Raw genomic sequence first — 17475 nt, 5'->3', positions numbered from 1 at the left:
TCTGGTTTCTGAGTGCTGGGATTAAAAGCATGCGCCACCACACTTGGCTTGGTCTTTTTTTTGTTGTTGTTTTGTTTTGTTTGTTTGTTTGTTTGAGACAGGGTTTCTCTATGTAGCTCTGGCTGTCCTGGAACTAACTCTGTAGACCAGGTTGGCCGGCCTCTGCCTCCCAAGTGCTGGGACTAAAGGCGTGCACCACCATCACCCAGCTTTGCTTGGTCTTGAGCTCTTGGTCTTCCTGACTCCATGTCCAGAGCACACTACCTTACTGAATCTAGTCAGTGCTAGACCTTGAACCCGGGGCTTCATGCATGCTAGGCAAGCACTCTACCAATTGAACCACCTCCCCGTGTGTGGTTGGGAGGCAGTGAAAGTTTCCTCTGAGGACTCTGGGTTCCTGTGAGGGCTCTGACTAGGACAGCCTGAGTTTGCCGCTTTTCAGCGTGGGGCAATGGAAGGCTTTGACCTAACCTGGGGACACTGGTGCATGAGGGCACCATACTCTCTTCAGGATAGAGTCTCTCCTCATCCCCTCAGGCCAGGGATGTTGCCCTGTGCTGCCCAAGGCCCACCTGAAAGTCCTCAGGTGCGGATTGGCTCTGCCTGTCAGCAGGTGGCTCCAGCTTCTGGTGGGGAGACATGTCCATCCTAGAGGAACAGAGTGAAGGTGAGTTCAGTGCAGGCTCAAATGGGGACCTTTGTTCCCCTCAGGACACCTGAACACGACTATCCTCAGAGCCCCGAGTCCTGCTCCCAGGCGGCCACAGGAGGACAGTCTGAGGCGTGGCTGCACAGCACCGGTGAGGAGAGGTGAAGGGCGACCTGTCCTTCCCAGGTATCCTTGCGATAGTCCAACCCAGCCTACCTAGGACACTTTAAGAATCCTGTGAGTCTCAGGTCTCCTAGCTCCCAGCAATAGTGAGAATTCTACTGACTGCTCCCAGGGCCAGGGGAAGGAGAACCTAGGGACCAAGTGTGGACCAGTGACCATCTCAGCCATCACGGCAAATCGTATTTAATGCCATGTTTTTCAAATGAAAGTTAGTGTAGAAATCCATGTCGAACAAAGTAACATTTTAAGTAAAGAGAGGATCAGTACATGCTGAGCCGTATTGGAGCCCGAGGCAATGGGGGAAATCAGTCATTCTAACTCCGTCTCTATTTAAAATGTGGGTGTTTTGTTCATCCTAGATTTTTTTTTAAACACTGATTTTAATAAAAAAAATTGCATTCAAACTTGGCATGAGGGTTGAGGCAGGAGAATGGTTTGGACCCAAACATTTGAGGCTAGCCTGAGCAACATAGTTAGACCTTATTTAGAAAAAAAAAAAAAAGAAACCAAAAAATAAAACAAATACATCCATCAGTCTCTATATATGTATATATACATATATAATATATAACATGAAAGGAAGAGTTAAAATGGTATTGATGGTGTTGGCTAGAGTTTGGGGCTCCTCCACGGACTTTAAACCTCAATGGTCTCCAACCCACAGCTCACCCTTGGTCAGTGACTAGGTCTAGCAGTTCTCAACCTGTGAGTCGTGACCCCTTTGAGGCACACATCAGATATTCTGCATATCAGATATTTACATCATGATTCATAACAGTAGGAAAATTACAGGTATGAAGTAGCAAAGAAGTGATTTTATGGTGGGGTCACCACAATATGAGAAGCTATACTCAGGGTTGCAGCGTTAGGAGAAGATGAAGCTGTTATAGCTATATAGCAGTTTCTTGGGGCCACATTCTGCCTCACTTTGAGCTGGTGTAGGGTGAACTGCGTCTTTGTGATAGGATGTAGGCAGACTGACTGTGCACAGGACTGTTCTTCCAGCTGAGACTACTAAGGCCTGTCCCCTCCCACACGGGTTGAGGAGCACTTGACCCCCTGAATCCCTGAGAGGGCAAGTGCTTGCTGGGAGTTTAAGAGCCATGGGGGATGGCAAGGAAGACAGACTTGTCCACACTCACCCATCTATGTCAGTTCCTAACTGGTTCTTCTGCTGCCAGCGGTACAGAAGGAAGACAGCCAGAGTCACGACAAGGACGAGGACCATGGCCAATGCTCCCCCAAAGAGCCTGGCTGCACTTCCCGGGCCTCCTTGGGGGAGGGGCTTTTCTGGAACCCAGAGACCAGGGGGAGACAGAGAGAGAGGGAGAGGGGGAGAGAGAGGTTCATGAGCCAGGAAGAGTCAGTAAGGTCAGCAAAACCTAGAAATGAATAGAATCAGATTCTGCTACAGCGTCCCGTGTCCCCCACTGCACTCTGGTTCTAGGAGGGTGATTGCCTGGTTCGATCAGGAGGTCAGATCTCTCCCAGAGCTGTCACTCCAGTGCATGCCTGGATCCAGATCTAGGGCAAGGAGGTGTATAGGGAGGACCCAGGGTTGGCTGAGGGTGCTCCGAGATGGGGTCCCCACCACCTTATTCCATTTCTGGCCCTGCAGGGGAGATCCCTGCTGAGGAGTTTAATTCCTTCCCCTCCCCACCCAATTAACCAAGCAAATGAGCTAATTGGAGCCCTGCCCTCACAGCTTTGAAGAGGATGGGATCCTGAGGGGAAGAAGGCTAGGAGATTAGATGGGAAAGGGGTGCCTAGAGGCTCCTGAGTGAACCCTAGTCTCTTCAGTCTGGAGGAGCTGAGTATACCTCCCGTCTGGGCTGAGGTGTGGGGCGGCCCCTCTCAACTTGCTCTATATGGGGTATGCCATGTCTCTGGGCCTTGGAAAGAAAGGGGCCCTGGAATTGTTGGGGCATGGGGAGCGAGGTCCCAGTCTGAGCTGAGCTTCCAGCCCACCGTGCGCCAAGAGTACAAGCAGCCTTCTGACTCTGCAGATTTGGCACATGAAAACACGGAAGGTGCCAGGCCCTTGTTCCTCCCTCTGCTGGGCTCCATGTCTCACCTCTGATCTTTGTAACACTCTGAGAGGAAGAACCTGAGGAGGGAGTCAATGGAGCCCTTTCTCTCCTTCCTCCCCTCCACCACATTATACCCAATTAAACATGGAGAGGACCTGATTAGAGATGCTAAATTGCAGTTTGCAATAAACATCATGTAGCCAATTTTCCTAAAGTGGATTTGACGAGTATCGTCTCCTCCTCCACAGTCCCAATGCTGTGAAGGAGAGGAGGAGGACTGTCTGGCAGGTACCCCAATACAGCTTGGCTATAGCCCCCCTTTAGTTCTGGCTTCTGGTATTCAGAGGACAGTTTCTCCACAACGGCCCCATTCTCAGCATCCTGGCATCCATCCATACACAGCTGTTGGCCTATGGCTCCATTCGGAGGGTTGTGTCTGCTGGAGGGAGGCCTTGTGTGGTAGTTATAAGCTCTTGGGGCCAGGTTGCACATGTGTGTGCATGGTGTGTGCATCTATTCACAGGAGCTAGGGTGCCTCAGGCTCCCTTAGACTCTCTGCCTCAGCATCGTGTCTTTTGTTCACAGACATCTCGGACTGGGATACTCTAACCAGATAAACAAACGTTGTCCAAACAAACCAAGAAACTCGTGCTGGTATCTTGCACGAGTACTTCTCATCCGTATCCCCAACCTTCCTGCTCTCCCCACCTTCTCTAATGCTCCTCTCTCTTTTCCCTTTGGGTTTGGCAGAAGCATACAGGTAGGAGCACCTGGATTGTTCCACAGTTGCACGCGTCCTGGTCGCGTCCAGGGTGAGGCTATGCCTCTGAACTCCACCAGTCCTGCCTACCTCCAGGGCTGCTTTACCATCAACTGCTATCATCATGAGCTAAACGTCTCTCTGCAGCCAGTCTTGTCCCCTTGAGCTGTCTCTACCCTCCAATCCCAAGTGATATTATTTCCTTCCTCCCTTATTTATTTTTTTCAGATAGGTTTTCTCTGTGTAGCTCTGGCTGCCCTGGGAATCACTCTCTGTAGACCAGGCTGGCCTCAAACTCACAGAGACCTGCCTGCCTCTGCCTCCTGAGTGCTGGGATAGCACCATGCCCGGCTTCCTTTCTTTCTGGGGATTCAGTCTCATGTTGCTCAGGCTAGTGACCTTTGACTCCTGATCCTCTGGTCTCTTCCCTGAGATTCTGGATTACAGGTGTGTACCGTCATAGTCACTTTATGCAATGCTTGAGCTTAAACCCAGGGCTTAGCATAAACTAGGCCAGCACGTGCTCTACAGTCTGAGCTACATCTCCATCCCCAGAGTGATCTTCCTAAACTGCAAATCTGATCAGTTCCCCTCTCCCTTACAAGGTTTTGAGGCTCATGGAGGAGTGGTCCTGATGTTTCTGTGTCCTCCTCCTCTGACTGTGCTGGATCCTCACAGCAGGATTCTGGCTACCTCTATTGCTCAGGTGTTGTGGGAGCTATATACTCCTCTGTCTACTAGGTCAACCTGGCATCTGCTGTCCTCCTATTCCCTCCATTCCCGTGGCTGTCCTCCCTGGCACTCTCTTTCACTGTCTGGTCTATGGACTGTGCCTGAGTAACTAGTTCGACATGGCTGTCATGTGTAGGATCAACTAGTTTAGTGGAGGTTGGCTAGCTGGTCCCCAAAGGGCAGTTCTGGGAGCTAGGGGGCCCAAGCACTGGAATCTTACCTTCCACCAGGGGGCGCTCTCACCCCGAGCTGCCTTCAGGCTTTTCTGGTTAAGACCCAAGTATATCCGGTACCCTGGGCCCAGCTGAAGCAGGCTGGCATTTCAGAGGTGCTGAGTGGGTGGGATGGCAGGGGAATGAACACATCCCCTGTTTGGCACTCATATTTCAGGGGTCCCTTCTACCAGTCCACCTGTAGGGCAGCAGCTACACCAATGGGGCAGGAGGGAGGGGCAGCATTAGGGCCAAGGACTGGCGTCTCAGACCCATGTGCACTCTCTGCTTATGCATAAAGGACCAGGATACAGGGCCTTCACCCATCACCCGCTGGGACCACTTTGGCAAGGAAGATGGCAGCTGTCCTAATAAGGGGCCTGGTATCCAACTGTGTGACATATAGCAAAACAAAACAAAACAAAACAGGACATCTGGGAAGGGTTTGTATATGTGCTGGAGTGGATGGGTGGATGGGATTAGGAGAACCAAGGCCCACGGAGGGTAGCAGGCTCCAAGCAAGCCCTCACATGAGCCAGGGCCAGGATGAAGGCCTCTGACTTTGTTTCTTCTAGGTTTGCCCTCTCAAAGACAAGCTACCTACATTGTCCCTGGGCTCTGCCTCATTGACCTGGAGGATCCCCTCCCCCGACTCAGAGGAATGGGTACTAGTAGAGAGAAGATAAGAAAAGGGATCTAGAAAAGAGAAGGCCAAGGGAAGACCTTGGCTTATGCCTGTTGCTTGCCAGGCATTCTGCCCGGCGCCTTGGCTGATTTCTGGTTCATTTGATCTTTACATTAAGCTTACGGAATCAGATAATGTTCTTCTTGATGAGCAAAATCCAGCTTAGAAAGGTGAAGTCATTTGTTCAAAGTTCTCTAGGTGGTCAGGAGTAAACTGGGACCCAGGAGTGTGTGGCTTTCCCTGGCCCAGACTCTCAGGATTTCTTAGAGATCCTGGTTCCCTTCCACTGCACGGACCTGCTGTGGCCACCCTGTCCCTTTGCAAACAGGGCCCCACCTAGCCTTGTCCCCAGTGAGGGCCCCTAGTTGCTTTGTCTCAGAGCCTCCTCTTGACAGCTGTGAGGAGGGGGTCTGGCACTGGCCCCAGCTGGAGCACTGGCATCAAGCCCCCAGACACTCTCTGGTTACACCGTGACAAATGTGTTCTCCAGCCTCAGCTCCACGGGGTTTAGAGCGGGCTCTGTCACCTGCAGGCAGCCGGACATGGCTGGGAGGAGAACCAGTAAGGGGCCAGAGAAAGCTGGGAAAGCATATGGAAGAGAAGTGAGGGCTTCCACAAAGAACCTGCACTGAATATGAGCCCAGTGAGGCTGCCTGTGTGCCTCTTGTTCTGCTGAGGATGCTCAGAGAGGTTAAGTCACCAGTCCAGAGTTCCATAGCCAGGATCACCACTTAGATCCAGCATGACTTTTCATTTTATTTTTCTCCTCCCCTCCCCTCCCCTCCCCTCCCCTCCCCTCCCCTCTCCTCTCCTCTCCTCTCCTCTCCTCTCCTCTCCTCTCCCTTGGCCTCCTTTCCAGCCTCATGTAGCCCAGGATATCCTTGGCCCTACTACATAGCCTAGGCTGACCCTGAACTCCTGCTCCTATTAACAACAAGCTTTTTCCATCCTGCAAACTGAGCATGTGGAATCCAGTCAGTTATGAAAGAGGCCAGGGCTTGGGTTCTGGTGGCTTGGATCAGAGACTGGGAGGGACCAAGGCTCCTTCAGGCACCAGTCCCACAGGCTCCCTGGGGAGCTGGGGATCTTATTCTCCCCTCCTTGCCTGCTCAGGTGACTGTGCTCTTGACTCAGGGCCTCCTCCCAGCTTGCTGCCTGTTCCTGCTGAGCCTCCTCTACAGTCATGCCTTAAGCTCTAGATGCTAAGCGCTGGGGCAGGTGCCTTTCCTTGGGGAAGGTGGGATCAGACATAGACACAGCAAGTGCCCCACTTTATTTTTTTATTTATTTATATTTTTTTGATTTTCGAGACAGGGTTTCTCCATAGCTTTTTGGTTCCTGTCCTGGAACTAGCTCTTGTAGACCAGGCTGACCTCGAACTCACAGAGATCCTCCTGCCTCTGCCTCCCGAGTGCTGGGATTAAAGGCGTGCGCCACCATCGCCCGGCCAAGTACCCCACTTTAAGATACCTGCCTCGAGAGGTCTTCACAAAGCCCAGGATGAGGATGGAGACGAGAGTGTTTATCTCTGGGAGTTCAGGTTTCTCAGAGCTGGACCCCTTGGTGGGGTTTTGAGGGTCTAATAGGAGTTCCCGAAAGTGGAAAGGGACAACAGTACAGACGGGATTGTGCTATGGGGACTGGTGTACGGACTGTGAGGTAGGTGCATGAGAAGAAACCCAGTTATTGCATATGGCAAGGGAATGGGCTCCAAAGAGGGTGGGGCAGGAAGCTGGTAGTGGGGACTGGGCAGAACATGCTTAGAGGTTTAAATGTTAACAGCCTCTCTCACGGTGTCCCTGCCTGGGCACAGAGACCCTGCCTTTCTGAGCAGCTGGATTGACTTCCCCCAGTGTAGCTTCCTCAAGAGCCCTTTACCCAGGGCTGTCCTGGGTGGGTCACCTCCTATGGAGTAGGTCAAACAAACTTTCTGGGGGAGTCTATGGGTTGTACAGGAAAGTAGCTGCCCTGGTGGGGGAGGAAGATGATGGGGCTTTCATTTTGGTGACTGTTTGGTTGGGCAGAGGGGAGGGTGGGACAGAGGAAGGGCTGCCTGAGTTCTCTGCTCAGGGCCCACCCAGTGGGTCATATGGCCACTTCCCCAGCCCAGATGTACAAGGTGGCTTCTGTCTGCTGGTTAGAGGGAGGGCTGGACAGAGGGTACAGTGGGACAACTCCAGAAGATCTGGAGGCAAAGCATAGCCTTCCACAGGCTCACCCAGCTCTCTAGGTCTAAGTAGAGCAGGTGTTTCACGATTCTTTTTTTTCCCCTTGGCCTTTTGAGACAGGGTTTTGCTATGAAGCCCAAGCTGACTTTGAACTAACTGCCACAATCCTCCTGCCTCTGCCTCCCAAGTGATGGGATTGCAGGTCTGTATCACCACACCTATCTAATTTTAATGTCGCGATTGTACGGAAGCCTGGGTCACATGACCTGTTTCATGGGAACGAGCAACTTCTGGCGGTACAGGTCACAACAGATGGGGCCAGGTGACATACCAGGACATCAGGACTTCTGGTGTGGCACATCACGGTCAGTAATTAGCAGCCACCGCCGCTACAGGCCTGTGGCCTTGGCATCTAGACTGAGTGCCTCAGCTCCCTCAGGCCGTGTGTGAACTCCCTAGCCTGACTCCAGTCATTCCCCACACAGCCCTGCAGCTTGTTGCTTGTTTCAGTTCTCTCCAACACTGTCTCACTTCAGTTCTGTCTTTCCAGGACCCCAAGTGTAGCTGGCTGCTGTATTAGTGTATTTGGGGATTATAGGACTGCCCCTTTCCTGCCTAGAGATGTCTGTATCTCTCCTCTGCCTATGGGAGCCAACTCTCTCAGGCTCTTCCTTTTGGCCTGGGCTGGTATATTATCCACCTAGAGGCATGTGGAAAAGGAGCCATAGTTTGCTTTTCTTGTTCTAAGTAGCCAATGGATATGTGACTCAGACACAGCCAAGCTCTACTGTTTCCTTCCCTTTGGCTACAGGGCTAGGTATGGTCTCTATTCTACCACCAAGGTGCTCCTGGGCTGGAGCTGCTAAGAGCTTCTGATTACCTCATTCTAGAGCACCTGCCTAAGGTCTGGGCTGTCTGTGCCTGGCTTGGTGGCCCCTCCAGTAGGAAGAGCCTTTCTCCTTGGTGTAGAAGTTGCTTTGGTTTGGATAGTGGCCGGAGGTCACTTCGTAGTCACCGTCTACAGTCCTCGTCTCTTTGCTCTCCTGCCCTTGACTTCCACTCAGCTTGCCTGGGGCAGGCATAAATGATGGAAAATGTTCAGCCCAATGCCTGGCACATAGTCAATATGTAATAAATGGTTACTATTTTTGTTATTAGCTATTCAATAAGTAGCAATTGATGGTGGTGGTGCTGGAGTTGCTGATGATGGGAATGAGGCTGCCGCTGCTGCTGGTTGTGGTGGTGGTGATGGGGGATGATGATAATGGACACATTATCACTGCTTCTGGGTGATCTGAGTGGAGATGAGATGGTTCCTTCTCTTCTTCCTCTCCTCTTTCCTCCTTCTCTTCCTCCTCCTCCTCCTCCTCCTCTTTTTTTTTTTTTTAATGTTTTGAGACAGGGTTTTATGAAGTCCAGGCTGATCTTGAATCCACTGTGTAGACACAGCTGGCCCTGAAGTACTGATCATCCTCTCTCTACCTCCCAGATGCTGGGATTACATGGGTGTACCACAATGCCTGACTCAGAAACATGGTTTGACAGAAGTGACACTCAGCCAAATCATACTTGCCACTGAATCATCATATCAACTGTGTCGTACATATACTTTCACTTAAATTGTCTCATTTGACATCTCCAGTGCTTAACCTCTGTAGACAGATCAGTAACTGAAGCTCAGAGAGAGTTCATGACAGGGTTGAGGCCACATTGCTGGTGGAGATGAGAGAGGAACTGGGGGAGTCCTGATTCTCAGGGCAGTGTTTTGGGTAGCATGAAGGAAGATCCTGCCTGAGACCCGTTCCCCCCGCCCACTTTGAACCTGCCTCTAACTCTCAGGTGCTCTGCAAGGGAGACAGGCAGCTCACTCATCCTTGAGCTTCTTAGCAAGTCATTCAAAACCTCCAAGGGCCAGCATCTCATCTGGAAGATGGGGACAGTGGCACATAGATTTCAGGTCTTATTCGAGCGGACAGTGGCACATAGATTTCAGGTCTTATTCAGCTAACACATGTTTGAAGCTTTCACATAAGTGCCCGGACACACTATTGATAAGCATCTCTTCTTGTAGGGCCCCTCAGGAAAATATGCATGCTAGTCTCCTGCCCATAGCATTCCTTAGTCTCCTCACCATTATGATTAGCTCATAAAGACACCATTATGAGTTCCTTTACAGGCTTAGGATGAAAGATTAAATGTGTGTGTGTGTGTGTGTGTGTGTGTGTGTGTGTGTGTGTGTGTGTGTGTTGAGGACAGTCATTTTCCATTCTGGAGCTCTTCAGAGTGGCCAGGCTCCCTTGCCCCTCCTACCTAACCGTTGCACCTTGAGTTGTCATTAGGAAAGAAGAGGCAACTTAAACTGAGCCTGTCCAACATCAGACGCAGCTGGAGTTAGTTACTGGGATTTCATGCACATTCCTGGGGGAGGAGGAACTATCTTCCTAGTGGGGATCTTGCCCTGCAGGGACCTGACCCTCAGCCTCGTGAAGGTTAGGGTATGGCCCAGCCAAGTGAGAAGATCAGGAGAAGCCACTGTGTCACACAGCCATCCCTTACCCTTCTGGGCACCCTGGTTCCTCTCCTTTGTCCGCTCATGTTTCTTTCCCAGCTGGTCTCAGAGAGCTGCCTTGACTTAGGAGCAAGGACCCAAACTGGAAAATGTAAAGGACAGTGAGAAGACAGAGGCCTGATTCTCCACTTTTAGTAGCATGGCCTTCACTGGGCTGAGATAGCCTGTTTGTGCCTCTCTGGAAGGAACAGATGCAGGGCATGATGGCCACTGTAATGTGGAGAGGGAGCAGGCCACAGACAGCAGTACCTGCCAAGTTCTAGTTCTCACTGTTTTCTGGATAAGAATGGCAGGCAGGGGAGGGGGCCTAAGTTCTGGAGTCACTATCCAGGGTCCGGCAGGAAATCTGGAAAGAGCAAAAGGCTCAAGACTGACCTCATAGAAACTAAACCTCACTGGTAGTATGGAGTCACGTGGGAGCAATGCAAACAGCACATTCAAGGCCCAGGCCAGGCTAAGATCACTGGAGTCAGGTCCAGAGCCTTGGGGTTGAGTCTGGGATCTTTCCCTGGGATCCCTATCCCCTTCCCACGCTCAGCTGTGGGAAACCTGGGAAACCCTTGTATAATTTTCCTGGAAAACCCTTGTCTATGGAGTGGAAATACCCAGGGAAGCACCTCTTTAGCCTGCTAAGGGCTCAGATTCCCATGGCCTACCTTCCTGGGACTGAGGACTGAGAATTTTCCGCACCTCAGTTAGGAGAGTACGTGCCTAGCTTGCTTTAAGCCCTGGGTTCCTCTGAGGCAGTGCTGTGGACTTCCTGAACTTGAGGTACTCTAAACAGATCTTGAAGTATCCTCTGTGGGGAAGGACCTCAAAAGGTCATTGAGTATCGACCCATCACAGCGTGGGTGTGGAAGTCAAGGGATAATTTTGAGGAATTGGTTTTTTGCTTCCACCATCTGGGCTCTGGGGATGGGACTCCATGTGAAGATGGCATTCCTAGGCACAGGACCCTTGTTTCGTGTCTCAGGTGAACTCACAGGGACCCTGGAAGTGAACATCAGTGTCTTTTCTTTACTCTGTTGGCTCCAAGTCTTCAGGTTCTTCAAAGGCAGCCTTGGGACTGCAAGGGTCTCTAGACCTGGCCCCACCTTGTACTTGTGTGTCTAGGCTGTGCCGTAAGATTCTTGGCTACTGCCTCAGACAGGCCTGGGGCTCTTATAGGCAGCTAGTAAATGCAAGTCAGTGGAAACCTGTGGGCCACAGTTTCAGCTCAAGTCTTTTTAATTAGTTATTTCTATTTCATGTGCATTGGTGGTTTTGCCCTGTATGAGGGTGTCAGAGTCCCTGGAAATGGAGTTACAGATGGTTGTGAGCTGCCATGTGTGTGCTGGGAATTGAACCCAGTTCCTCTGGGAGAACAGCCAGTGCTCTTAACCACTGAGCCATCTTTCCAGCCCAAGTCTTTCAAAACCAAACCAAACCAAACCAAAAAAAAAAAAAAAAAAAAAACAAAAACAACAACAACAACAGAGTTTTACTCTGTAGCTCAGGCTGGCCTTGCAATTACTGCAATCCCCTGTTTCAGCCTCCTGACTGAGTGCTGGGTAACAGGCAAAAGCCTTTATACCTGGATCACCTCAGCTCTCCAGTGAATTTTTCTAAGGACAAGAGTGGTGGGAGGAAGGAGGGGATGTAAATAAGTTGCTAAAACAATGAGTGAGTGAGAAAATGAACACACTTGTTTCAAGAACCTTCCTTGTGTGCTTAACTTAATTTCGGTATGCTCTGAATTGTCCATAAAATCCCCTAGTTCTTCAGAATGTGAGTTCTGTGTGTGTGTGTGTGAATGTGTGTGTGCACACATGTGTATGTACAGTGAGTTGAATACAGTGCAGAGCGCTTGGCTTGGAGTCAGAAGGCATGGGTGTGAGTTCTACATCTGCTACGCGTTACTTTGTGACTTTGGGCAGATGTCAAACACCCCTGACCTTGGGTGATCTCCAGTTAATTAGGTCGGGCAGGTCTGCCTCTTGCTTATCTATCTGGGGGTTATGGAGATTATAGGACACAAGGTCCCATTTCAGAAGTCCAGAGAAGCTAGTCATTCGAATCCCTGCTTGCTGTTGACATGTTCATGTAGGGCTTTGCTCTGTCCTAGTTCTGTGGTTCTGCCATTTTCTCCAAATCACATCTGTTTCACAAAGTTACCCTGATATCATCTTTTCCAAGAAATCTTTCTTCATGATTCCTGCCTGCCTCTCAAAACTCAATCTGATATTAAACATGATTCTCACAAGCTCAGGCTGTACCTGCCTGCCTGGGGCACTTACTGTTTTGTGGATGAACAGAAACATGTATGGGGCCCACATTCCCCTCCCAGGAGTAAGTAAGGCTGGTGTGTGCCCCCTTTCCTGGATCTCTGCCCAATGTTTCTCCTTGGTGTATACACAACACACACACACACACACACACACACACACACACACACACACATACACACACACTCCACTCCCTCCACCCCAGAGTCTGCCTAGGTAGCAGCCTGACTTTGAATTCACCCGTCTTGAACTCAGGATAATCCTCCTGTCTCAGACCTCTCAGCCCTGAAATTACAGGTGTGGGTCACTGTATCTCCCCTTGCCTTTATTCTTTGCCTTTTTTTCACTTTTATTGAATTTGCTCTACGACAATTCCATACGTGTATGAAGTGCATTACGACTATTGCATCTGCTCACCCGCTCACACCCTGTGAGCCTCCCCTCCTCCTCACAACCTCCTTTCCCACATTCATATCTCACAGAGCCCAGCCTGTCCTCGAATACGTGATGTAGATGTAGATGTGCTGAGGATAACCTCGGACTTTTAATTTTCCTGCCTCTGCTTTTCGAGCACTAGAATGGCGGGACTGGTTGTGTATCGGCATGTCCAGTTTATGCAGGGCTGGGAATTGAACCCAGCTAGACTTCATACTAGTGAACAGTCTACCAACTGAACCTCTGGCCTGTCTTTGGTCTTTATAGTGGTGGTGGCCAGGAAAGAGAGGGACTGCAAAGGGGTTAGTGGAGTGCATAGCCTTTGAGACATAAGCTGTGGAATTGATCACGGCAATTCATCATTGTCAGTCTGTGGGGAGCTTGGGGACTCGCTGTCCTGGCCCTGCAGCTTTGTCTCCAGGAGCATGTCAGGAGAAGCCACCATGCTCCCATGTCCCCTGCTCTCGGCTCCACATGCAGACAGGGACCATGACCTAGTCAGTTCTGTCATGGAATCAGAGAGCTTGCTTGATGAGACATAGAGTAGGGGATGAGAGCCCAGCCCTGGGATTCAGCCCAGTCCTCTCCACTGCTTTCCCTGCCTCCCGCCTGCGGTCCAGTTCTAAGCAATGCTCTTCCCCTGCAACTCATGATAGGTAGTCACTGGAGAAGAAATGTGAGGGGTGCCTCCCTGTCTGCTGCCTTCATTTTGCTACCTCCCTCCAGGAATTCTGTGTTATGGAATATTAGTTTAAGATATGTCATATTCATTTATACTATGAAATATTTATTTAATAATACAAAAATGTGTTGCATTCTTTTATGTTGCATTTGTTTAACTCTGTAAAGTTGTGTTACTTTGCCTGCCTAAAATACCTGATTGGTCTAATAAAGAGCTGAACTGCCAATAGCTAGGTAGGAGAAATGAAAGGTGGGATTGGATGCAGAGAGAACAAATAGGAGGAGAAATCTAGGGACAAGGGGGAGTAGTGAGAAAAGGAGAAGAAGAGAGAAGGATGCCAGGGGCCAGCCACATAGCCACCCAGCCACCCAGTCAGCCACGGAGAAAGAGAGAGAGAAAGAGAGAAAGAAAGAAAGAAAGAAAGAGAAAAAAGAAAGAAAAAGGAATAAATAAATATAGAATAAAGAAAGGTTAAAAAAAAAAGTCCAGAGGCAAAATGTAGTTTAAGAGAATCGAGATAATTTAAGTTAGAAAAGCTGGCTAGAAACAAGCCAAGCTAAGACTGGGCATTCATAGGTAAGAATAAGTCTCCATGTATTTATTTGGGAGCTGGGTGGCAGGCTCCCAAAGAGCAAAACGAACAAACAAAAAACAAAAAAACTACAATTCTAAGTTATTTAGGAGTCAACCATGGGGGGGGGGGGGTGGGGACAGAAAAAGTTTCTAAGCAAATTCTACTGGGCAGTCAAGGCAGCAACCTTAACACCTCAGCCAGCCAGCCATGCAGGATGTCATGTTCTTTACTGCTGGTGTTTCCTTCTACTCTTGCACAGCCAGCCCCCTCCCCCATCCTGGCTCTCTCCACCCTCTTCTGACTTTCTAAGTCTCCTAGTAGGGACTCGTCCTAAGAAGACTCCATTATACCTGGATGGACAGACATCAGCCCTCCTTCTGGGAAACATGTACCAGTGGGCTTCCAAACTCTGTGTGTGTGTGTGTGTGTGTTGTGTGTATTCATGTGTGCGTGAAGGTGTGCGTGCACATGTGCTCACAGGCCATAGGTGGACCCAATGTCCACCTTCCTCTGTTACTGTCTCCCTCAGGCTGTGAGACAGGGTCTCTCACTGAATGTTTAGCTCACTGATATGGCCAGACATCTGGGCAGCAGTCCCCAAGGAGGCTGTCTCCTGTCTCTGCCTCTGAAGCACTGGGATTACAGGTGGGTGCCAAACTCTTTTATTTTATTTTTATAGAACCCTTTCAAAAGATCTAATCATTTATCATCATGAGAAAAACAATCAAAATGTCACTAGTCATCAGGAAAATTCACGTTAAAGCCACAGTAAGACACCACTAGGTCCTTGCTAGGATGACTGAAGAGAGATGGTAGCAAGGCAGTAGGGCCACGGGCACTCACACACTGCTGGCAGGGTTCTGCTTAAACAAACCAGGCTGTACGTCTGTCTCTAGTCCATTCTCAGGCAGGTGCCAGCCGACACAACTGTGATGGGCCCCACAGTTTCACACGATGTGATGTGGGCAGCAACTTGATGTGTAATCATGTCAAACAGGTGATCCCTGTCCACAGAATATATACACTGTGGCCCCCACACACAACAGAATAATACACAAGGAGGAAACACGCACCAGAAGAGAATTGACTCCTGCAAGCTGTCCACTGACCTCTACACACATGCCACAGCAATGCACATATGACATATGTGTACCACACACACACACAACTACTACTACCACCACCACCAACAACAACAATGATGACAAAAATAAATCTTTGGAAACTGTCAATGAAGGGTACACTTCCTGGATCCAAATGAGGGTCTTGCCTATAAGTGTAGTATGTGTGAGCTTCTGCCTTTTTCTTTTTATAATTTATTTATAAAAATGTCAGATCTTGGAATTACAGTTGTTAGCTGCCATGTGAGTTCTAGGAATTGAACCCAGGTCCTCTGGAAGAGCAGTCAGTACTCTTAACCACTGAGCCATCTCTCCAGCCCTGTGAGCTTTTGTCTTGATAGGGAGCTGATTGTGTGTGTGTGTGTGTGTGTGTGTGTGTGTGTGTGTGTGAAGCTGAATCTTGACAGTCTAAGCATTTTACCCTTGGCAAATGAGGAAGCTTAAAAATTAAAAGTAACTAACTCATACACAAAGTCCTGATAAGTAAAACAGACCAAAGCTGAGACCTAGTCTCTTACTTCCCCTCGGATATTTCTATTTCTTTCTGTAATTAATTATTTTGCAGGGCTGAGAATCAGACCCAAGGCCTTCTGCATGCAAGGCAACAGCTCTGGGCCCCTCTTTCTACAGATGAAACTTTGCAGGGGGCAGAACCCAGAAATCTTTGCTCTGAAGTAAGCACTGTCTTTTGTTCCTGCAGTTGTCCCAACTCCCCACTAGTGAAGATAAACCAGTGTGGAGATCCTAGCTAAGGCTACCTCTGCCAGCTACCACACCCAGCCTTAAGTTGGGATGAGGTGGAGCCGGGAGGAAAATACTAAGAGGGTGGTGGTCACCACAGCATGTACGGTGCAGAGCTGGCATCTTAGCTATGATTTGACATGTTCTTGCAGCTGATGTTTTCATGACCAATCCTGAGATACATATACTAAAAGTTATGGTGAGAAATTTATCCTCTCAGCTAAACCTCACTGAGCCCCCATCTGTCCAGGAATATATGCGGATTGCTTGACAAGGAGGTTGTTTTCGTTTGCTCCATACATAGCAGCAGCCTGTGGTAGGTACCAGTCTTATTGGCTCTCCGAATAGCTAACTCTGAACCATCTTTATTCATCCTAGCGACTTGTTGACATAAATCTCAAGGACAGCTGGCACTGTACGTAGGTCCACACAGCTGACACCTGGACACAGGGCTTGAACCCTGTCCCCTTCCTCTCAGTACATCTCATGTACATCCACAGGAGGTGTCTGTGATGATCAGAACTGATGATAGAGTCAGAGTCCAAAAAATTGGGAACAGGCTGAAGTTCTGACCCTGATCATTGAGATTACATGTAGCAGAGTCTCACGAAAAACACCACATTCTGCGGTGAGGGGATGTGGGTAGGGGACGCTAGTATAAGAGCAAGGAGACCAGGTTAGAGCGGGGACATACAAAGTCTCAAAAGTCTAAACATCTGTCTGTCCACTGACCCACCATTTTTCTCCCTATCTACTTATCCACCCACTCACTCATCCAATCCATTGTTTCTTCCTTTCTCTCTGCCCATCCATTTACTCGCCCATTCTTTTCATCCCTGTCTCCATCCCACCCGTTCTTCTACCCCCTTCCCTTCCTCATTCTACCCATTCTACATTTTCATCCATCCATCCATCCATCCATCCATCCATTCCTCCATCCATCCATCCATCCATCCATCCATCCATCCATCCTCCCAATCTTTCCTCCCCCTTCCTTCCTCACTCCTCACCTACCCATCTACATTTCCTTCCTTCCTTCCTTCCTTCCTACCTTCCTTCCTTCCTTCCTTCCTTCCTTCCTTCCTTCCTCCATTCCTTCATCCATCCTCCCAATTTTTCTCCCTCTTCCTTCCCTCCCCCCTTCGCTTCCCTTCCTCCCAATCTTTTTCCCTTTATTTCCTCTCCATCTACTCAGAAACTCAACTACCAGGATGGAGCCTTTTTATGTTCCATGCCATGACTATGAAGACAGCTTTGGCTGTGCCCACTGCACAAGAGTAGGTAGATCAGCATCAGGGAGGACACACGGTTTCCCACCCCTGCACCCTAATCATCTCCTGGTCAGGCAGTTGCAGGCCACAATATTTCATCTGGCTCAGGATGAGAGGGAGATAGTGTTTCGTTCTCCCAGGAACACTGGGATAACCGAGGGCTTGACAAAAGCAGACTTTATTTTTTTGGAGTAATTTCAGGTTCACAGTAAGGCTATATGGAAGGCAGAGAAATTTCCCAGAGACCCCCTGCCCTTATGTACAAACAGCCTCCCACAGTCTCGGCTGTGGGTTTCTCCCGAGACTGAGGGTCCCAAGGATGTTGCAAAATGCAGAGGAGCTATGTGCCGGCTAGTTTTATGTCAACTTGACGTAATCTAGAGTCATTTGGGAAGAAGA

The sequence above is a fragment of the Alexandromys fortis genome, unplaced genomic scaffold (assembly GCF_014885135.2).
Source record: "Alexandromys fortis isolate MF-2015 unplaced genomic scaffold, M_Fortis_MF-2015_v1.1 scaffold_190, whole genome shotgun sequence".
Taxonomy (NCBI): Eukaryota; Metazoa; Chordata; class Mammalia; order Rodentia; family Cricetidae; genus Alexandromys; species Alexandromys fortis.
This window is presented reverse-complemented; position numbering follows the sequence as displayed.